The 24,522-nt window shown below is 34.0% G+C and overlaps 1 pseudogene across 1 annotated transcript; it reads left to right on the top strand.

Annotated features, from left to right (window-relative positions):
- The first annotated feature begins 3,556 nt into the window (after positions 1 to 3,556).
- Positions 3,557 to 19,968, top strand: LOC143245415 (protein brain tumor pseudogene; annotated as a pseudogene). Its single transcript, XR_013025623.1, has 2 exons — positions 3,557 to 3,892; positions 14,641 to 19,968. The product of XR_013025623.1 is annotated as a protein brain tumor pseudogene (transcript).
- The last annotated feature ends 4,554 nt before the right edge of the window (positions 19,969 to 24,522 follow it).

Here is a 24,522-nt window from a genome sequence, read left to right as displayed (position 1 = left end):
TCATAAGTTCAGTGAAGCAAAAACTGTAAAAACCAGATTCAGTCATGCTGCACTTTATAAAATAATTTCAGACAAAATTGAGTGTGCATTTCCTAACGTAGGTATTCCATTGCGTATATTTTCAAAATTAATGGCCACAAATTGCGCAGCTGAGCGTTCATTTTCCCAACTCAAGCATATTAAAAATCCCGACAGAACAACTATGCGACAAGACAGTCTGGATGCCTTGTCTCTGCCGAATATACAAGCAGATTAGTTTCGCCAAATTAGTTTTGAGGACTTGATCAAAGACTGCAATTCAAAAATATAGAAGAAAACATTTTAAAATTTAAATAAATATTAAGGCATAAGTAAATAATTTGCTTACAGGGTTTTAAGTTCAAAGTGAGAAATTGTTGACATCAAAGTGAGAATTTTTTGAATAAAAGGGTTTTGGGTAAATTTTTCATTTTTGTTAACATCTAAGTGAGAATTGTTTAACTCAGAGTGAAAACAAATATACAGTAAAAATAATTCGTTTTAATTATCATTCATCAAAGAAGTGATTTTCCTCATCATTTCTAAATAAAAGGCCTCAGTCATTGCTTGATTTTGATCCATGTTCAGTGTGTTAAATAAATACAAAAAAAGTTTTTATTTGAAATAGTTGTGAGGTCTGACCTGGAAGAAAACCGAAGGGTTATACATTTTTAAACTTTTATTTCACTTTCAGCACTTATTGAGTTTTAATATATTGTCATTTAAGCACTGGAGGGGCCGAGGGGGGCACCATTGTTGGGCTGTGTTTAGGGCAACTGATGTCCTAGTAATGAATACTAGTGAAAAGAAGTTATTGTCTTTGTATGCAAATCACTGGTTAGGCCTAGGGTGGAATACTGTGCTATAAAGCATTTTGACTTGTTGGAAAGGCTTCAGAGGATATCTACTACGATGACTAAATAAAAGAGATAGGCTAAGGTTTATTGAGAAAAGCGAAATAAATTACCTTAAAGAGGCTTATAAGATTATCGGTGAATTTACAGAATAAAGTTGTTATTGTTAAATAGAAGGCCACAAAAAGGGCTATCTATGCTCTGCCCACTATGAAACCTGGTTTCTAGCGGTAGAAGTCTGCAGACACTGGGGCAAGATAAAAATAAAGACCTTATATTTCATTGTGTTACTTAACGAAGATGCGAGTATACAAATTTTAGGGTTAGATAAGAACAGCTAGGCTTCCGTAAGACCGTCTTATTTCTACCAGGATGATCGTTTAATGGAATAGCAGCGGAAGCCGGCACATTGTAGAGATTTAAGAGGATTAAGACAATAATTTCCTGGAAAATAAAAAGTGTGTTTAAGTTTTTCTTTCAGGGTGAGCATGAAGAGACAGTCTTGAAACAGCAGGCGATCCTTTGTTTTCAGTATATTATGGTTAAAAGCGTTGAGAATACAACTTAAACATGCTAGATTATCGTGTTTCTATATAGGTTTAAATACAAGACATTACACCCCTGAGTCTTGACGTGGAGAATACAGCTTAAACATGCTAGATTATCGTGTTACTAGTGTCTACACCTAGATACTCCAATGGTTACCCTCTTGAAATAATATTAGATGGCCTACTCAGGAGTTCCCTGATAAACAGTAGATTAGTTCGTAGTGTCCTGATTACCGTTGACATTACGAATTAAGTGATGACAATAAAGCAAATGACATCACTAACATAAAATAATCTCGCTACTCAGCTGAGATCATTAAAAAAGAATATACATTTCAGGTCATCTGTCCTAAATGGTGGAATCATTTGAAAATTTATACTGTCGTTTTGGGTTTTAGTGGCGATTCTTGAAGAAGCTGTAAAACGACACGTTGTGTGTTTAATTAATAAAAACATTTTGGTGTTATAAGGCGGTTTTTTCCTAGTATTAATATGTGTTCCATACACCAATATACTCTACAGAAATTAAGCATTTCCAGTTATAGGTTTAATTTAGAGAAGACTTATATCGTCAAAGAATACTGGTCCTAAGTTATAGATTATTTGAGGTCTGAGACCATGTCTCTATCTAGGTGAAAATTTACCCGAGAATCAGATGTATATGGACAGTAACAGAATAAACATAATAGAACGAGGTGTAAAATTAAATAGTACGTTACCTTTGGTTTCAAACTTTAACCGAGGTCTCGACCCCAGTGATATCCTATCTATGGCTACGGTCTATGTCTCAAAGGATCCGAATATTAGGCCTAACTTGAGTATTATCGGAGGCTTCAGAAAATCCTAAAACCGGACCTAACTTAAATATTACCCGAGACTTCAAAGTGTTCTAGAAAATAATGACAAAATTAAAGATTATATATGGCTTCAGGATATTCTAATACCAGGTGAAGGTTATAAATAACCCGAGTCTTCCAAGAATCTTTATATTAAAAATAATGTATTGACAGAAAGCCACACTAAGATTTGTTAGTTTCTGTAAGATTCTTTTAAGTTATTTTTTCGAATGCCCTTCGCACCAAACATGCTCGGCCTTTCAGCCGTGGGGGCGTTATAATGTGACGGTCAATCTCGCTATTTGTTGGTAAAAGAGAAGCCCAAGAGTTGGCGGTGGGTGGTGATGACTAGCTGCCTTCCATCTAGTCTTACACTGCTAAATTAGGGATGGCTAACGCAGATAGCCCTCGTGTAGCTTTGCGCGAAATTCAAAACAAACGACGAAAATAAAGTAATCAACACCACCCACTGCAAGATCTGGGCTACTCTTTTTATCAACAAAAAGTGGAATTGACCATAACATTTTCTACCCCACCTCGGATGAAAGAATAATCATGTTCAGTGGGATTCAAACCCACGTCTAGTCGGGTATGATTCAGGTGTTCTAAGCACCAGGCCATTCTAGCTCATATTCATAAAGATAATGTTTGTTATCGAAACTAACAGCATGAATATTGTGACCAGAACTAAAGATTTCATATCGTGATAATTATATCTTGCAAGGAATCGTGAACAATACAGAGCGATTTGGTAACAGCAAATGTTGGTGTATTCTGCTTTGCTAGATGAAAAATATACAAAAATAATTTAAAATAATTCCAATCCTTAACGCGAGCGAAGTTATCTTTACACGTATGAACAAGTGTATCTCAAACTAGTTTGTTTATTTGTTATTGAGAAAAAAACTTCACGGTGGGCTATTCGTTCTCTGCCCACACGGATTCTAATGTTGTAAATCTGCAGACGAGCCACTGGAGGGCGTTCAGAGTAAAAAAAATATACCATTGTAAACTCAGTTTTAAACACAATTAAAGTTTAGTTTGAGAGTGAACGAAATTTTGAGTAAGAAAATATATTCTAATAAAAAAAACTTCAGTAAGTTAATTTTTCAATTTTGCCTTATACACCCAGCAAGTTCAAGTCAGAGAAAATATAACATGCCGGTTGTAAATTATAGAACTACAAAATATTCTGTCAGTTGTGCAAAACAAAATCTTAATCACGAGGAAATTTGTCATGTGAAATAACACTTTTTGTTTTGATACGAATGTATATCGATACTGCAACAGTGTGCGTCCAAGGTCATCCTCCAGTGCGTTATTTTTAGTATTATTATTGGACAAAATATTGTTCCTGTAACATGAACACTCATGCAAAATTCGACAATAAACTGAGTGTAATGTATCGAAGGTACTAAACCTATAGTACAGTAAGCCGTCAGTTACCTTACATAATTTTGAAAAGGTTAACGACAGGTCTTTTGACCTCCATTTCGGTTCTGTGCACATCCGCATGACGCATACTTGTTTAATAAGTAAAGGTGACACGAAAACGAGGCTAACAAACATCGCTGAGATGGCAAAACAAGCAAATATGTCTTCCGTTTGAGTCTCACACTTTAGAAAGTTTTCACGTGTAAGTAGATTCATTTTTATATTTAGTAAGCGCAAAATGTAGCTATGTTATAAATATAATTATTTTAGAAGTAATTTAATATGCTAAAGTACTTGTCATACCATCATTGACATTGTTTGTCTTAAATATCTTATTTTGACTGTCGAGTCGTTGCAGTGCGCTAGGTAACAGTTGTGATAACGGACTTCGCTTTAACTTGACAGTTGATATTTCTTTGTTCCCAGCTGACTGGAGTTTGAAACTACGGTGTCTTGTAATACTTTCCACTATAGAATAGATAGTTCTACACAGTTGATGAATTAATACATGTAGAAATGGTTGGTATGAAATAAACGTTTGTACTAAGTATGTATATATAATAAATAATCCTTGTTTTGTTATTCCCGTCGACACATTTTTTGTAATATTTGTATGGGCTCTTTGTGAAAGTAAAAGTAAAATGGGTAGTGAGTGTTTTGCGTATTCACAATTTTATTTAATTATTAGGTCTTTGATGTGGGTAATGCCTGTTTATTAATTTGTCACGTTGTCACATTGAGTGTTGTGGCTAAAACTGTAGAAAGGTAAGTTATAAGAAACATTGTTCATGCATTGGTTTTATAAATTATTTTTGAATGAAAAGTTAAAGAAGGAATTGGATTACATTTAGTAGCTTCTCTACTGCGGTGTTGAACAAGAGCATACTATCTGTCTTGTTTGGTGTTCCTTTCCAAAAAGACATTTTGAAGAACCAACTGTCACTTTCTCAGATGTCTATAACAGTTTAACAGAACTTGAAGTTAAGTTAGCCAACTTTAATATTTTCATGTTGGTAAGGGTATGAATATAAAAGTAGATTGATACTTTGCTATACTCATCCAACAGAACTCTTAAGAAAATGGAACATATATATAGTACATTTATTAGATTCCAAACTAAAGTTCTAAGAATTTGTTTGTGAATAAATGTGGTAATGTATATTTCTCAACTTTACACATATCTTGAGAATTCAAGTTGCCATTACCAACTAAACATTTTCAAATTTAATTTTTATCATACCATCTCTAGCTATTCTATATTTCAGTGATAAAACTATTGCAATATCTTTTTAATTACTAAACGTTTGCCCTCACTATTTGCTTAGCTTAGATACCACACTGGTTTTCAATACCTGCATCAGTAACCAAGGTAGCATTTTTGTTGATCAGAACTACATCCATGAACAAAGTGTCACTGTAAGTGTATCAGTAGCCAGGACGTTATTCTGGTTGGGTATCCTCCACTGCACGTATTTCCAGTGTGTTATTTCTGGTTGCCCTCCATTACATGCTTTACCAAAGATAATTATCTGTTATGTGGTAAGAAAACTACTGTGTGTACCACAGATGTTATTCATCCACTATTATACTAATGAGTATTTTTGTGGCTCAAAGGTTGTTTAAATTGTTGTGAAAGTGTACCACCTATAGTAGTCAAACAGAATATAAAGATATGCTTACCTATTGTAAGTAAATCCATTAAAATGAAGATTTCTTCTTGCAGGAGGGATAATTTCATGTTCCTTGGATGATTATCTTCGAAACCTTGTGTAAAATCTAGTAGTGTTGTGGCTATACTTTAAATCTTAAGAAATTTTTCTGAGATCTTCTGTGGATACAAAGTTTAATTTCATTGTATCTGTGAAGTGTCCATCCATCACGTGGTTTGTCATATTGTTCTTTAAATATTTTTGGGAGTGATCAAGTGTTTGTGAAACATTAATTTTAAAGGAATTTTTTTCTCAGGTTGTAATATTGAACAAAAGGATGATATATCTAAGCATAGGAAAACTTGTTTATGAAAAAACAAACCAATAAACTTTGGTCATTCTCCAGTATCATGTTAGTTCTAATGAGATATACAGAACATTAAGTAAACCAAAATTAGTTGACATTGTGTCCATGGTATCTGTAATATTAATGTAAAACTGTTTTTAACTGCTAAGTAGAAAATTATTATAAACAGCAACAGTCCAAGTAGTTGGTAATACCTAGGTAAATGTTACAAGCAGTAGGTTCAAACTGTTCATCAGAAAAGTGTTTTCTGTTTAAAAGTTCAATTAGTCAGACTAAATAGTTTGAAGACCACTGACTTGTGGGTTTTGGCAGTTTAACCATCCTCTGCTCTTATTTTAAGTTCAAAAAAGTGACTCTCTTGAAATACACTTTGATATCAAGTCTTAAGATTTGGGAGTTCCTAAAGGTAGGTGGAAACATATAGTGCTATCTCTGAAGTGAAAAGGCAGCTGAAAACCTGATGATGAGGTAGGAAGGTCTGTCGAGTAAAAATACAATTCTTAGGGGTCATTGAAGACATGCAGGTAAAAAGCACATGTGAAGTTGGAAAGCTAAGTTGTTTTTGAAAGTTAGTTTAGTGGACCAAGGTATTTAAGGTTAGACAAATTACTTTTATTTTGATGTTGAAATTTTGTGTTGTTTTCTAGAGAGTTGAGGCATAACATACTGATAACAAATTTTGTACGTTGAATAAAGAATTAATTATTTGGTAAATTGGTGAGTCTACTACTGCTGATAATACTGCACAACAATCTTTTTTAAAAAGTTTTGCTTCCTGAAAAGTTTGACAGGTACCTGGTGGGTATGCACAAATATAGTTTTGCTTTTGCTTCATCACGTAGGAACTCTGAGAAATAGACAATTAACTGTTTACTGGCAATAACCTATTTAATTGTGTTTATGTTTCTAATACGCTATTAAGTGTTTTGCTCCTGATTTTTCCGGTGCACCACGTTGCAGTGTCCAACAGTAGTCGGCAAGCATTGATGGATTCCAGTTGCCCTGATATTGTTTTTCCATTGTAGCAGTGTCCTGGTGAAACCTTTCACCATGTTTGTCACTGACAGCACCGAGATTTGCGGGGAAGAAGTCTAAGTGTGAGCAGAGGAAATGAATCTTGAGTGACATGTTGCACTTCTTTGTTTTGTATGAGGGCTAACAAAAATGCCCTCTTTGATTTTGGCCTCAGTTATTCTAGGGAACATCTGTTTTAAATAACGAAAACCTTCTCTTTCTTTGTTCATTGCTTTCACGAAATTCATCATAAGTCCCAATTTTATGTGAAGAGGAGGCAAAAAATCTTTGACCGGTCAAAATTGCTTCATGCTCCACATTTTTCTGTCCTATAACTAACTCTTTACGGAGTGACTAGCTCTGTTTAGAATAATGTGACTCTTTGGTACGACTATCCCATTCACAGATGAAACAACAGTACCTTGTATAGCTGAGTTGCAGTCCCAGTAACAGAGCAACAACTTTCAGATCTCCAGATATTCCAGTTGTACTTGCTGTATTGGATGTGCTTCAGCAACATTTCCATGTTCTCGTAGGTTTCTTTCATGTGTGCTGCAGAGCCAACAGGTATTGAAGGGTGAACGTTGTCATTGTGTAACAGAACAACTTTGAGGCTTAACATTGATAAATCAATAAAGAGACGCCACTCTTGTAGGTCATGGTCACAACCCAAAGCAGAGAACAATCCTTCGATGTCAACACAGAAACAGAACCGGTCAACTTGTGCAAAGAATTTGGTTATATCATCTTGGTGGCTTCAAAAAACAGAAATTTTCATACCTGGTGACAGCAAACACCATTCCTGCAGTCTCGAACCCAGCAATTTGGCTTTTGACAGACCTAAATCCCTAACCAGATCGTTTAATTCTGACTGTGTTATGAGATGTGGATTGCCTGAGGAGCACTGTTCAAAATCCAGATCAATGTCACTGCCAGTTCCCTGCATTGTAGTTTCTTGATCTGGTTCGTCTAAGGTCCATTCCTCTAGTGGTTTCGGAATCGGAAGACTGTCATCATGTGGCACGGGTCTCATTGCTGAAGGCAGATTAGGGTATTCAATTGACTTCTTGGTTTTGGCAGAGAAACCAGATACATTAGTCAAACAGAAGAAACAGTCTGTCACGTGGTCTTTCTGTTCTTGCCATATCATCGGGACAGCAAACGGCATTGTCTTTCGAGTGTCTCTGAGCCAAGCTCGGACAGACAGCACATGTTGCACAACAAATGTGAGGCACCTATTCCTGGTCTTGATCACCAATTTTACAGCCAAAGTACAGATAATATGCTTTCTTCACAAGAGCAATCATTGAGCATCTCTGATGAACAAGTGTATACTCACCACAAATATAGCAGAATGTATCACAGCTGTTACGACATTGACAATACATATTGACCAACACCAATCATCCTGTGAAACGTCTATAACATCTAACTTACTTGGTACAGTGCTACAGAGGCAATGCTGTATTCTGAAACAATATGCACACTCTATAAGGTCTATGTTAATCTAATGAGCAGCGCCTGTGTATGTAAGTCACTTTATAGCCTGCTGAGACAGTGTCAAGCTGGTTCCAGCCTGCCCAGGCATGCCTGGGCTGCATACTTCCACAGAACAGCTTCCAACCTGGCCTGATTTCATGTCTGGGCATGTCCAGACTGCATAAAATATTGTTCATAGGTCTCTTACAGAAACAAAAATTTTTGGACACAAATATAAGAAAAAACATGACAAAGCTGAAAATTTCGATGAAACCGTACATGATGGGCAAATTTGGATGTGATTTTCATGATCAGCAGCCAAAAATCTCTAAGGAACACCCAACAGTATTCAATAAGCATAAACTTTGTTCAGTTTAATTAATTAGTGGGATAACAGCCAGCTTTGACCTTGTGCCATAGATACGAGAGAAAATTTAAGAAATAAGTGGCTATTTAGTTATAGTTAACAGTTAGGTCTATTGCCTTGTGAGCTAGTGGAATAAATAACTGCTGCTTTATTGTTTAATCAAAGAGTTAACAAAACAACAGGAACTGCTACAACAATACTGTATAGGGTACAACGTACATATGACTAAATACTTGTATAAAATATTATTTGTTTCTCGTAGTGTCTATTAAGTCTTCTAAATCCTTCTCTAGCTTTTATCATAGTGGAACATATGTGTCAACAAAACCTATTGGTCAGTATATAGTTTCTGAAATCTACTTGTTGCACAGATTGCCCTAGAGTAGCTTTGCGCAAAATTAAAAAATGCAGTAATAAACCTACTGGTCAGTATGTTTTTGTTTTTTTTCCTACTTAGCCTCTTGTTTTCTTCCCTTCTTCTGCACTTTCCTTTTCAATGGTCCGAAATTCCCCTAAAACTTTCTAAACCTGAATTACTCCAGAACCTTTTGAACTATTTCATCCTCTAACACATGCTGAGAGTTAAAGAAATATTGCAGGTATATATATGTAAAAACCTGATGATGACCGAAGGTCGAAACATTGGTCGCTCCTCTACGTAATATATTTTCTCAACCCAAACGAGCCGTTTTTACATATATATTTCTCTACAAGTGGGTTTTCTTGACATCACTAAATATTGCAGGTATTATACCTGACGCTGTGAGTGAGTTTGGTATAGGGTGTAACACAAGCTGACACTCAAAGCTGTGGGTGTCGTGTTTAAAGTGTGTACATCTTAAGTAATTCTCACAGTAGACATCTTGTTCTATAAACAAATAGGATAAGTCAGAAAACTGGATATTTTCTACTTGTAAAAAAAGTGCAGGTTTTCTAGTAATGTTAGACAGGTCATTTATTATTGATGGGTCAAAATAACCCTATTAGCAAAAATCATAATATTTATTAAATGTCATAATTGATTTTACTAATAATTTGTGGTAATGGAGGGGATTACCTAACATAGGTCATGGTTGTAAGCCTGAGATAACTGTAATTGTTCTACTTATTTCTGGAAATAAAACAATTAGGAACTGGTAAGACTGATTATAGTCATAATTTTAATGTCTATCTTATAGTAATTTTATTATTGCTTTATGTAATTAAAATCAAGACTGTAAAGCAGTAATAAAATTACTGTAAGATGTACATTAAAATTATGGCTATAATCAGTGTGTTACAATTTCCATAATTACAGTAATAAAACTTGTCTTTGGTGGCAGCTCTCTAGAGCATTAGATTTATCCCATCTGAGAGATAAGATAGATAGCATATCTCTAGTGTTCTTGAGAATTATCATCACAGACATTTCTGTTATGACTGGAAATTACAATGGACTTTATAAAATAATTTTGTTGCCTATCTTGTATACATAAACAGCTTACAAAGTACTGATTACCTGCTACAAGAATCAGTGGACAACCTGAATCAATAACCGTAATATGTTAAATATATTTACAATGAAGATGGTTCCGCATGATCAGGTGGTTAGGGCATTCGATTCACAATCTGAGGGTTACAGGTTCAAATCCTCATCCAACCAAACATGCTCATCTTTTCAGTTATGAGGGCATTATAATGTTACCATCAATCCCACTGGTTGTTAGTAAGAGTACCCCAAGAGTTGGCAGGTGGTGATGACTAACTGCCTTCCCTCTAGTCTTACACTGCTAAGTCAAGGATGGTTAGTGCGGATAGCCCTTGTGTGGGTTTTGTGAAATTCAAAACACAAACAATCAACAAACAAACACCCATACTGGACAATTAACACATCTTCTCATTGTGTTTAACTGAAACTTTCATAAAATAGTTTTGCTTCTTTCGTACAAATAATTTTTTTTTTTTTTTACAACTATGTAATGTTAATGTGAAAGTAACAGCAGCGCGTAGTAATGTTTCTGATATGTAATTACACGATATGTAGCTATGTCACTTTCCAGAATTTTCTACAAACCTGTAGATACTGATCATATATTAAGTCATTGCCTTATAACTTCACACTGTCCAGACTGGATGCCAGTGTGTAGTATTACAATCCTTATTTCTAATACATTGAGTTTTTAATGGAATAACTGAAGATTTTGTTTGGTTGTCTATGTGGCTTACCATTGATTTCATTTTAACACACTTTCAAAACGTGAATTGTTTGCCCCAATTGTATAATATAAACAATGCTGTAGTTTAAAGATCACCTGTAAAGTAACTAGCTGTAAATTATTTCTTGAGATATATTCTTTTTAAAATACAGGTTTCAATGTAATATAGTCATTAATTTGTCACGATTGTTTATAGCTGAAGGTATAATATGCCACAAACATTGAGTAACATGAGACGTTTATTATTGTAAAGTTAGCTGTGTGAATATAATGTAAGATATTTTCTTTAAAAGTGTACAAAGTTTACTCTATCAGATGTATACACAGTTAACTATAAATTATCTAGTTTCTCAAACTTTCTTCATAAATTTGGATTGCTTTTTTATTTTTCCCACAGGCTTTACTTTCCGCCTGTGAGCATGGTGATTCTTTAGACATTTAAGTGTTTACGGTTTGTTTGAACTAGAATATTATCTCTTGAATACTAACTTATACATTCACAGTTTGTTCACATATTCTGTTAAATGACGTTGACGTGCAAATCTGTTGTATAACATGAATTTAAAAACAGATATTAAAACAATCAATTAGGCCAAAGTAACTTAAGAAAAGCGAGACCAACACGAAGAAAAGTGGATTCAGTAAGGTTACACTTGACTTTATAAAATCGTCAGAGCCAGTTAAGTTAGAAGTGACTTACTAGATTTGGTTAGGCCCCAAAACTAGTATAACGCAATAACATGTTCATTGAACAGAACTTGAAGTATATAATATTCAGTTAGGGAAAAGTGATTTAAGAGACAACTGCAGAAGTTAAAGCATACTTAGTTAGGCTAGAAGATACTTAATAAAACAAACAACAAAAGGAAAACTTCAGTCAGGCTAGAAGAGTTGACGTGATTGAATTAGACCATTAGAACTACCGTACTATCTTTCACTACTGCACGAGTATTTTCATAGAACTTTCTGATGAAAAGTGGCAGAAAGTTCTGTTACAATTTCTCAAAGGTTAAGAGAAAATCGAATAAAAAAGTAAAGCTGACACTTTTCTTGTATAACGGTACTCCATGTTAGCTTTCAAGAAATGTCATTCTCGTTTGATATGTTTATCGGGGATTCAGTACATTTCAATATGCTGTACAAAATAATATACACGTCAGTCTAACACGTTCATACGGTAAAATACATAAAACATTGAGAAATACGGGTTATTAACAAAAGGTTTTTTTCTATAAATTTGACCACGTTTAATATACGACAATTTCAGTTCTGTATATTGAATCATTTTGATGCAGAGAGTTGTATATTACTAAATAGCACAGTCCGAACACTTCTCTGTTATTTTTTTTCAGTGAAGTACTTACTAGTACAAACAGCCACCTACCTCTAGCATGGTGTTTCTGCTGATTTTATATATATATTTACCCGCATAGTCGCACTTAATTTTACGCACTTAAAATAATTAAAATCGAGGTTCCACTTTCCTACATATTTAAACTTGGAAACCCAGTTAAGCATCTTTGAATCAAAACAAACATTTTTTATGATAGAGATAGGAAAAGGACCTTTATTTTTCTTCACGGGCATGGTTTGAAGTAGATGCCGAATTCTAGTAGATTCAACGTTATAAAGCAACCTGCCACGATTAAAAACAAGAGGGAATCCACAATAGCCGTGGCACATAAATTCTTTAAGTTGGATTAGGGTAAATTAATCTGATATATATTTTTGTTATTTCTTTTTTTGTGCGCCGTGTATACCCGATTTAGTTTTATTACTTGATAGGATCTGCACGAGTCTGCTCTCAAAACGAAATTATTTTGGGCAGGATAAAAATAAATTAACTTGAGACCTGGAGCGTAGTCAAATATATCAATCGAAAGGGGGGGGGATCTCAGTTCTGTATCGCGGTTACAGTAACATTCGCGGGGACATAAGCTTTGATTCGATGCAATGCTAGCAGGAACAGAAAACTAGGGTGCAAGGTAATGCGAATTTTGTTCTCCGTTGATAGTGGTATTTCTTTGTCGGCTGCAATACGTATGATAGTTTCCTTATCAAATGTTATCGAAGATAAGCCGTTCACTGATTTTTCCTCATGGATAACTTAGTTTGAACAGCAGCCAGAAATTATTACACGTTAAGCTTAGTTCAACGAAACAGAGGTTTTAAAAGGTAAGATTTTTGCCGTCCAAAAACAAATTTAAGCACAACCTTAGCTTGTGTATGGCACTAGCTTACATTGGTCGTTAATTCTTCGTGCGATGACACACGAGCAGAGCCCACGATGCGTCAAGGTGACTAACCGTTTGTGTCCCATTTGTTCACTGCTGTATACACGGTAAATCTATATCGAACGAATAGCTAACGTTCATTTTATCGCTTGTTACCGGGTAGTTATCATCAGTAATTTCTAATGAAAACAGACGAAACGCAACGGGAAAACTTATGGTTACAACGTGACTTAGTGAGATTAAGTGTCGTTCAAGTATAGAAGATATATCTATTGTTGAGAGGCGCAGACCAAAAGGTAAGTAGGGAACATCAAGCAACAACGATTTTAGTCGTGACACTTGTGTCACTATTGAAAAAATATAGAATTTTGAGATCAGTATGGATTTCATTAGCACAGTCACTTGTAAGTAATAGTTTTGTCAGTGTTTGGTTTATGCATGCTTTATAAGCTACTATATGAAGTGCCCAGTTCTTTGTGTAGGTTTTATGATTTGTACAAGCGTTTATATTATTATGAATCGTTATATGTGGTCTTAAGTGTTTAGTTGAGCTTTTTATACAGCTATAGTGTTGTTCAAATGTTGTTGGCAGTCGCAATGTTTAGGTGTGACAAGTTTCTACTCTCTCCTCCATGAAATCAACATTGTATTACATTTTTTCATGTGGTTTATTACAAATTAAAATAATGATCTTCTATGTAATGTGCCAGTAAAATCAAAATATGTAGTTGTATATTTGTAATACATGTATAGAATAGTGTGTGTGTAATGTAACTTGTGCAAAAGTTGTTTATTAGTTTCTGTATAATTTGAGGGAAGCTGTTTGGGGTGGGGCCTGATGACACTTGAGGACAGATATGGTGGGACTGCCTGGTGGTATTTCAGAGAAGCAATTTGAATAAGAAAAAATATATACCAGCTTTTATTATTGTATGTACTGTGTTCATTTCTAGCTCACTTGTAGATAAACTGACTAGATTTTTTTGGCTCAAGGTACCTAGTCATCTGGAGGTTTGTCTTGCATGTAGTACATATTGTATAATGTTTTTGGTAAGGATACTTAACATAGTTTTTTGCAAGTAAGAATTGCAATAAAGTAAGACTATTAGATAACAGAATTACTGTTTGTCTGATAATTCAACCAATGTTACAAACTTTGAGTGAAAGTATACTTTTCCCAGTGGTCACATTAAGCAGCTGGTTCTGGTATACATCTATAACTATATTGTTTTGTGGGTGTGGGGATTTTTACTTTTGTCAACACTGACTTGTTGTTTGTCTGCACTTTTTTGATAACAGAATAGTGATTTAATTGTTCTGTTATGTGTTTGTTAGGGTATCTTGATTTAGCTGTATAACTGAAATATTAGTAGTGAATATCAAATTTTTGATTGTTTCAATGTTTTAATATTCAATATGGGAAAATGCAATGACTAAAACTTCTAACATTGCTACTATGTAGTTTAGATAAGTTTGTGTTATGGAATAAGGAAGTGACCATTAGTATTGCTATTCTCTGTAAAAACACAACAGACTGCACACACAAATTGTGTTTTCAAAATGGTGCTAAACCACTATGTTAGTGATACTGGAAGTATTTATTTTAAGATGTATGTGCAATGTTATTGTTACCTTTTTATTACAGGTGTTTGTTCCTCTATCAGAGATTCTGACAACAGAATGGCATCTCCTACACTTTCTTCACCAGAATCAACAGGTTTTAGCACCACGTCAGCCAGTGCTGACAACGGCTGGGAAGACAGCCCTCTTACCAAGTGTCCCCTCTGTCAGGAAGTGTACACCATCCCCAAAGTTTTACCATGTCTTCACACATTCTGTCAGCCTTGTCTTGAGAAGATCCAAGAATCTTCAGATATGATCAAATGCCCACATTGTCAAGAAGAGTGCTTATTGACAGCCCAGGGTGTGTCTGGACTTCTCTCGGATTATGCTGTTAGCAATATTTTGGAGGTCAATGCAATGGAAGCAACTTCGCTTTCCTGTACTGGCTGCAGAACTAAAGAAAATAATGCAGTTGCTCGCTGTTTTGATTGTGCCAACTTTTTATGCTCCAACTGTGTGATGGCTCACCAGTTCATGCACTGCTTTGAGGGGCATCGGGTTATCACGTTGGGAGAGTTACAGAGTAGTAAAGATAATATTAATTTGGAGAAACCTATCTTTTGTTCACACCACAAGTATGAAATCTTGGAGTTCTTTTGCCAGACCTGTAATGTCCTGATCTGCAAAGACTGTGTGATAACTGAACATCCAAAAGGCCTACACAACTTTGACCATCTGGCAGAAGTTGGACATAAGCAGGTAGAATTTGTAGGTTCTTTGATTGAAAATTCCAGATTGAAAAAGACAGACATGCAGAATGTTTTGAAAACTATAGAACATTCTTCCAGTAACTACCAAATCCAGTATGAAAAAGCACAGAATGAAATCAAAGACACCCACCAGTTTTACTGCTCAGTCCTACAAGAAAGAGAAAAGAGATTCTGAAAGACCTTGATGATGCCTTTAATTCAAAAATAGTTTATCTTTCACTTCTTGGTCAAAAGATCCAAGAGAACATTAACAAAACCCATGAAATGTGTGAGTTTGTGGAAAAAATGATAAAACTTTCAAGTAATACTGAAATACTTATGTTTAAGCAGTTGTTGACCTCAAAATTTCAAAAACTTCTTGGATTCAGCCCATCTGTGGAATTAAATATGCTAGATCTTAAGTTTGTGTCTAATTACGAAAATATTAAAATTGGAGTTCGAAACACATTTGGATATCTTCGACAAAATTCAGAATTGCCTGTAGAGGTCAAACTACAACCAACTGCAAGGTCAAATGGTGTAATTGGATCAGAGCGATCTCATCAGAATGGTCATATGTTTAATTCAAATGGAATTTCAAAACAGTCTAGATTGACTAACACTTTTGGTCCTTTTCTAACTAATGTGGGAGATTTAACTTCTTATGAGAAGTGGTCAAGTGCCCCTAATGACATGTTTCAAAATGGCTCAGAACCTTTCCCTGTTTCAAGTGATGCTCTGTTTGACTTGTCACCTAAGTTGTTCAGCTCGAATATTTTTCCTCTAAAGTCTCAGGTAAAGCGTCAGAAGATGATCTATTATTGCAAGTTTGGGGAGTTTGGAGTAATGGAGGGTCAGTTTACAGAACCAAGTGGTGTAACTGTGAATGCTCAGAGTGATATCATAGTAGCTGACACCAATAACCACAGGATCCAGATCTTTGACAAGGAAGGTCGGTTCAAGTTCCAGTTTGGAGAATGTGGGAAAAGAGATGGCCAATTGCTGTATCCTAACAGAGTTGCTGTTGTAAAGGTTTCTGGAGATATTATTGTTACTGAGAGAAGCCCAACACATCAGATCCAGATATACAACCAGTATGGACAGTTTGTCCGCAAGTTTGGAGCCAATATCCTCCAACATCCAAGAGGTGTGACTGTTGACAATAAAGGTCGTATTATTGTGGTGGAATGTAAGGTGATGCGTGTTATCGTGTTTGATCTTTTGGGCAACGTTCATCACAAGTTTGGATGTTCGAAGCACCTGGAGTTTCCTAACGGAGTCATCGTGAACGACAAACAAGAAATATTCATCAGTGATAACAGAGCTCACTGTGTGAAAGTGTTCAATTATGAAGGAATGTTCTTGTGGCAGATTGGAGGAGAAGGAATAACGAACTACCCGATTGGTGTATGCATTAGTCCTCTTGGAGAAATTCTGGTAGCAGATAATCACAATAATTTTAATATTACAATATTTACTCAAGATGGGCAGTTGGTCAGTGCTTTGGAAAGCAAGGTGAAACATGCCCAATGTTTTGATGTTGCTGTTATAGACAATGGTTCTGTTGTATTAGCAAGCAAGGACTATCGGCTCTATGTTTATCGTTTCTTTCAAACACAAGGAATTGCGATGTAATGGAAGCTACCTATTCTCCACAATATTGGTTGGAAAGTTTAACTTGATTTTCACACAGTGATATTTCTCTTTGCTACCAGTAGGTGTTTTCTGTAAATAAAGTACTTCCTCTTTAAATATTTTCCCCACTGAAGATAAACCTACAGCTTTTTGATCACAGATTATATTTTTGAAAGAACTATATTCACAATTGTATAAAATTTAGTTGTTGCATTTAAATATTTGGATATCCAGTTGTTGAACCCTAATATTCTCATGGTCCTGTTTTTTGTTTTTTTTCTGTTTCTGATGTCCCTAGTCAACAACTTGCACACGAAGACTGCTCCCAGTATATTCTTGTGTCAAGTCTAAGAGTCATTAATATCATTTGTTAATTTCCTTACAGTTTTATATTATTTATTGTAAACTAACCATTTAAATCATGAAATTACTAAGTTTGCTTACAAGAGGCTGTGATCTTGATTGGTGGGGCCACATGTTAAAAACTTGTTTTTAATGTCTAGGAACACTCAAGTGCAGCTAAAGTGAATATGTCAATGTAGGAGTCATGAATTTTTTTTTTTTTTTGAGCCATGTGAAACTATAGTGTTAATGATTTCAAATTTGTGCCAATTCTGTTAATTATAAATGTTGAAATATCTTATGTTTTATCTTATTTATTCTGTTCCAAATACTGCATTGTTGCAATAGTTTTTCTATTTAAATTAATTCCTGATTCCAGATATTAAAAATCATTCATCCAGAGTGTTCTAGTCACATTCCTTTCTGTCTTCTTGTCATTCTTAAAACCTTGATCAGGACTTGTGTTTTTTCAACCACACAAACAGCTCTTTACAGCGTGAAGTGTTTCACATGAATTAATAATTTTCTAGGGAGAAAAACTATTTTTATAAGTTTTCTTTCTCTATTCTTGTCACTCGGATTCTCTGTATATTAGTGTATATTTTTCTTGAATAATTTAAGATTAAAAATTTAAACGTTGTTAAACTTGCAGGCTCAACATTTACCTTTTTGCAGGGTATATTTAATAAGTAGAATATTAAATTCAAATAAGGACAATCTTTTGAATGGGTAATTAATTTGTCTTCTGTATTATGGCCATTGAAAAGTTACTTAACATTTGTGTGAATAAACCTCTGCTTGTTAAGTCAAGTTGGAACAACGTTTGTGATGCACATTTTCTCATGTTCCCATCAGGTGTGAAACTTGGATGAAACTTCAGTATTTTAGTTCACTAAAATTGTTTGAATTTTTTATAAATTGTTAAACAATTTGGTACATTTAACCTGAAAGATATTATTTAATAGCAATAATAATAAACATTTTTGGTGTAGCCTTGCTTAGAACCTTGTTATTGAAATACCAAAACTCTCTTAGACATCATAGGATAGTCAATTTAAATTATGATTCTAAAACTGCCTTTGAAAAATACTTAATTATTCATGTCATATGTTGCTGGTTGAGCAGTATTAAGGTGTTAGTAATACAGCTCTTTGGAGGAAGCTATTTAAATTGTAACTGATGCTGAAGTTGGAAGGACTTGCGGTGTTGAGGAATACAAGTGTTTATTAAGATCTTGTGGATAACCTGTAGTGATCTGTTTGTTGAACTTATTTGTTTAAAAATGTGTGATTATTCTGAGCATACCAAGATAGTGCTCAATTCTAGGGTAGTAAACAGTTGAGTTATTTATTATGTTACAAAAGTTTTTTTATTGAAAAACTGAAGAAAAGCAATCTTAAATTAAACTATATATTTTTAATTACCTGTTAGTATATCTTTATTGGTTTGAAACAAGTGTATCTTGTATTTGATGAGATTCTAGCTTTTTTAGTTATTTTGCAATACACTTACACCAAATTTGTATGAACATTTAAACTGTAAAAATGGTTAATTTGGTTTTAGTAGTTTTGTTCGATGTAATTCCATTTACTTATGTTTTATTAAAATTCTCTTTTTTTTTTATAATGATAATTTTGTAATTAATTATTTACATGTTGAAACAACTGACAGAAATACTTTTGTTCTTCTGGGGGAAAGAGGTTTATGGTCAAACAAGTTTGTTTTAAGTCTACTAATTTTTGAAAACTTTTTTTTTTTAGTAATAATTTATTCCAGTTAATTTCTATTATGCACATAATGTTCTCTATTTATATTTGAGATTTCCTTTCATTTTATCTCGCAAGGAAACAACTTGAATATACATTTTATATTTTAGAGAAACTCCTTTTATGGCATCCATGTTTGTTTGTTTGTTTGTTTTTACTTTAGATAAAAAATTATTAAAAAACGTTTTGATAATTGTTTTTAGTTTATGTTGAATAAACAGTTGCTCATGTAATAAACTTAATTTAAAAACATTGCAAAGGAAATTGAAAAATTTATAATTTAAGTATAGAATGACTGGCCATTCCCAGACCGTATAGTTACTAGTACATTACATTGCACTTGAAGTTGCTAATAACATTCCCTTTTTTAACTTGTACCAAACTTGTTTGCCAAAGAGAGGGAAGAGAACTAGTAAGAATGCTTTGTCTTTGTTAATATTTTTGAGAAACAAAATCTCTGGCTTCCACATGTATTTAAATAAGGTGCTTTTAAATAACGTAACCTAGATGGTATTTATTAAGTCTGAACTGTGTAACAAGTATTTCAGTTGCCACTCCGTAAGGTCTGTTTCAGTTTGTTCAACTTTGATGTTTACAATGAGGGGGAGTTTCTGCTTCTGTTAATACAATGAGAATTTTACTGACATATCTGGGGAGTATTAATTCTGTTTTAGGGTGAATTGGTTTTAAGTATGGTATTTATAGCTAGCAGTTTGTGTCAGGTCAAGCTAATGGTCCAAACTACATTGTAGTTTCATCAGTATTTTTTAAATCTAATAAGTTGTATCAAATCTGCTTTTAACCAGAAGTTCCTTGGATATATTGTAAAACTTAAATTTTTATTTCCTTGAATGTTTTTTGTGGTAACGTGTTGTGAATGTATTAGTATTACGTTGAATAAAGTATTTTTGTTTCCAATTTCAGGGTGTTGTTTCCTACCATTTGCTGCACAGGTAAAAAGAATTTTTAGTGCTAAGTATAACCATTTCATAAGATATTGCTGTCTCCATTCTAGAGGGATTAAAACTTAGCTGCACTTGTAACACATAACACTCGGGAAATATTATAACCCTTGTTCGTGTAATAATAGTTATCTTCTTATGTAACTATGTGGTGTGGTTAAAAATAACGGGGTTTAAAAATCAGTGATGTCGAGAAAATGTTTTCATCCAACTATAAGACAGTATATTTCTAGTGCTCTTGATTTTATGAGTTTCACATTGTGAGCAGATATGTTACTGGTTTGGTATACACCACTCTCATTAACTGAATATGGAATGTTTCAAGAATGAGTTTCACATTGTGAGCAGATATGTTACTGGTTTGGTATACACCAGTCTCATTAACTGAATATGGAATGTTTCAAGAATGAGTTTCACATTGTGAGCAGATATGTTACTGGTTTGGTATACACCAGTCTCATTAACTGAATATGGAATGTTCCAAGAATGAGTTTCACATTGTGAGCAGATATGTTACTGGTTTGGTATACACCAGTCTCATTAACTGAATATGGAATGTTTCAAGAATTTATTTTCATTATGTTACACTTTTAATATCGAGTACTTGTATACTTCTCTCTTGTTTTGAGTTTGTATTACTTTGATCGTCTAGTTTTTCGAAAACGTACTCTGTTTATACATCAGAATTTGTCTGGAATATTGTTAGTAACACAAGTGTTATGATATTAAATATGTGATATTTACAGGGTATGTGAAGTAGATATCTATATTCATGGGTTATTTGTTGAAACTGGTAACAAAAATAATTCATAATATGAAAGTGAAAGAAATGTCTGGAATTACTCAGATTTAAGTTTGAAAACTTAAGAAAATTAAAAGACATTTTTCTTTGAAACACAATTGAATGTACATAGTGCAAAATGACATGGATATCTATCCTGATAAAGTGAGATCTGTTATGTTGTGTTGGGAGTTCTCGAGGAAATCTTATTGATATTGTGTAACTATATACAATAGTGCAAGATGTATCATTGGTCATTCTCCCAGAAAAAAATCGTATATCCTCCAGGTATCACGAAACCTACCTCCTAGTTGAAACTAGAAAAAGTACTCAGTTGAGTAACCTATAACAATGAGTAAATAGAAAAGTTTGTTGTTAAACCTGTATGTATGAAACAATATGAAGATTTTAATGAATAATAAATGTTTCTCTGTCTTAAATGTAAAATAGAAAAGAAACTTGTACGTCATATAATGTTTCCTTCCATTTGATTTAGGTTTCTTTTCAAGCTGACTTTTAAGATGCAGTTATCAAAACAAAAACATGATGTACTGGTTACGTGTTAGGGCTTGCATTGGCACAGTGAAACCGGTAGATATTCACCTGTTAATATTTCAATAGATTACTTGATCTGATCAAAGTTAATATCAATCCTAATACATAGTCAAACCCAGAACCATTAAAATAATTGATTACAATAAATGCAAAGCTAGTGCATTACAATATCAAATAATAGTGTCTAAAACTTTTCATAATGATCATTCGACATAATACATGTACAAAGAAAAAGAATAAAAATTGTAGCAACTTTTCAATGTAGATAAGATGGAAGTTAAAACAGGTACTGACTGATAATCATGTATTTAGAAGTTCTGTAAAGAAACGTTTAGCTGTTAATTTATCGATAAAGAAGGGTAGGGTTTGTATATGTAAAGAAAACACATTAGAAAACCTTGCAGTGTGTGACATTCAGTGTTATGTTATTTACAACAGATTCTCTAGGGTGAATGGGTTTGGCATGGCCAGCTGGTTAAGGCACACGACTTGTAATCCGAGGGTCGCGGGTTCGAATCCCCATTACACCAAACATGCTTGCTCTTTCAACCTGTTGGGACATTACAGTAGTGACGGTCAATCCCACCATTTATTGGTAAAAGAGTAGTCCAAGAGTTAGCAGTAGATGGTGATTGCTAGCTGCCTTCCTTCTAGTCTTACACTGCTAAATTAGGGACAGGTTGCACAGATAGCCCTCCAGTAGCTTTGCTTGAAATTCAAAACAAAGCAAACTACTGTGAATGTCAGCCATTTATTGGTAAAGGTACTCTCTTGTATTGCTGCTCTAGCTGATATATCTGTATCGTATGTGCTCAGTGAATCAGTGGTCAGTATGTCAGTTCTTCATTACTGATCCATTCTGACACTCTTGTGATTTCAAACTCACGTGTGACTCACGTTTTTATCTTTCATTTGTATCTAACTCAACCCATATTAAACTGTGAAGTTAACACATGTTTCAGATGTGGATTCAATTTGTAAAGTTTATCAATGATTACTTTAAACTCTTCATCCAAACTTTCTTTATCGTATTCTACTTTTAGAAAAGTATATATAATTATCATCATAGTAAATATTACACTTTCTTTGTATTAAAATTATTTTCACATTATAGTTTCATGTCATGAGTATATCCATAAAGCACATTTGGCTGTATATGTTTAAATCATTCTGCAAAATAGGAAGTTATACATATGAATGTAAGACAAAAAGTCACAATTCTAAAATTTATGTTTATAATTTAACATGTTCACAAAGATTGTTCAAGAATTCCTGTCATCCTGGTGATGACTGACCTTATATATGCCTCTTTTCATATAGTTATATATCATACTGTTATTGTAATAAGTAGCTTTAAATTATTTTATGTTCTATTACTTTAAATTGTGATTTGGTGTTAAACAATTTTTTACATTTTTTCTTTAACAAAACTGTAACTCTTTGACTTTATTTCTGGTTGACACATCTATTTGAAATTCATAATTTACTTTCCTTATGCAACTAAATTTTCACCATTATGTTTAAATAACCCTCAGTACTTTAATGAATGAAAGTGTAAAATGAACAACCAGTAATGTTGAAATTGCATATAACACAGGAACTACAGTAGTGGTCAGAAGTGTAAGTTCACTCATGTTTTATGCTTCATTTCAGTAAGTAGATAAAATAGATTTTCTGTTATTTTATTTTTATTTATCTATCCTTGCAACAAAAAAGTTGAAGTTTCTAAAATAATTTTAGTACTATTTCATTGGTCCTCATCTAAATATTATGATTGTCTCACAACATTTAGGGATAAATGTCACAAAGTTCTCCAGAATTTTATCTGTAACTGTACTACCTTCAACATTAGGGAGTTGTTTTATTTCTCTAACTAGAAGGACTTCAGGTACTTCATGACACATTTAATTTTACTGATTCAAGGAGTATGTTTTGGGTCACTGTGTTACTAAGATTCAGTCTTCTGGCCAATGAAGTGGAGAGACATGGAAGGTATTGGTGTTGTAGCACTATCACAGTTTCTTCAGTTTTTATTGGTTCTTAAAGTACACAAATAAACAGCTCCAAACCACAATTGAGCCTCTGCCATGTTTAATTTCATCATCTTGTTTTTCCATGTCTTGAATTTCTCACAAAGAACATTTAGGATGTTCACAAAATTTATTCTTGAGATCTACACAAAGCTTCACAAGAGCAATCTGCGCTAGTTAATATTTGACATGACAGAAAGAGAGCTCCAAAATGACTATCTGTGCTAGTTAATATTTGACATAACAGAAAGAGAGCTCCAAAATGGCTATCTATGTTAGCTAATATTTAACTTGACAAAAAGAGAGCTCCAAAATGGCTATTTATGTTCGCTAATATTTAACTTGACAAAAAGAGAGCTCCAAAATGGCTATCTGTGCTAGTTAATATTTAACTTGAGAGAAAGAGAGCTCCAAAATGGCTATTTGTGCTAGTTAATATTTGACATGAGAGAAAGAGAGCTCCAAAATGGCTATTTGTGCTAGTTAATATTTGACATGACAGAAAGAGAGCTCCAAAATGGCTATCTGTGCTAGTTAATATTTGACATAACAGAAAGAGAGCTCCACAAGAGCTACCTGTGCTAGTTAATATTTGACATGACAGTAAGAGAGCTCCACAAGAGCTATCTGTGCTAGTTAATATTTGACATGACAGAAAGAGAGCTCCAAAATGGCTATCTGTGCTAGTTAATATTTGTACATGACAGAAAGAGAGCTCCAAAATGGCTATCTGTGCTAGTTAATATTTGACATGACAGAAAGAGAGCTCCACAAGAGCTACCTGTGCTAGTTAATATTTGACATGACAGTAAGAGAGCTCCACAAGAGCTATCTGTGCTAGTTAATATTTGACATGACAGAAAGAGAGCTCCAAAATGGCTATCTGTGCTAGTTAATATTTGTACATGACAGAAAGAGAGCTCCAAAATGGCTATCTGTGCTAGTTAATATTTGACATGACAGAAAGAGAGCTCCACAAGAGCTATCTGTGCTAGTTAATATTTGACATAACAGAAAGAGAGCTCCACAAGAGCTACCTGTGCTAGTTAATATTTGACATGACAGAAAGAGAGCTCCACAAGAGCTACCTGTGCTAGTTAATATTTGACATGACAGTAAGAGAGCTCCACAAGAGCTATCTGTG

The sequence above is a fragment of the Tachypleus tridentatus genome, chromosome 2, assembly GCF_004210375.1.
Source record: "Tachypleus tridentatus isolate NWPU-2018 chromosome 2, ASM421037v1, whole genome shotgun sequence".
Lineage (NCBI taxonomy): Eukaryota > Metazoa > Arthropoda > Merostomata > Xiphosura > Limulidae > Tachypleus > Tachypleus tridentatus.
The sequence above is the reverse complement of the archived record's forward strand: the minus strand, read 5'-3'. Positions and strand labels throughout refer to the sequence as shown.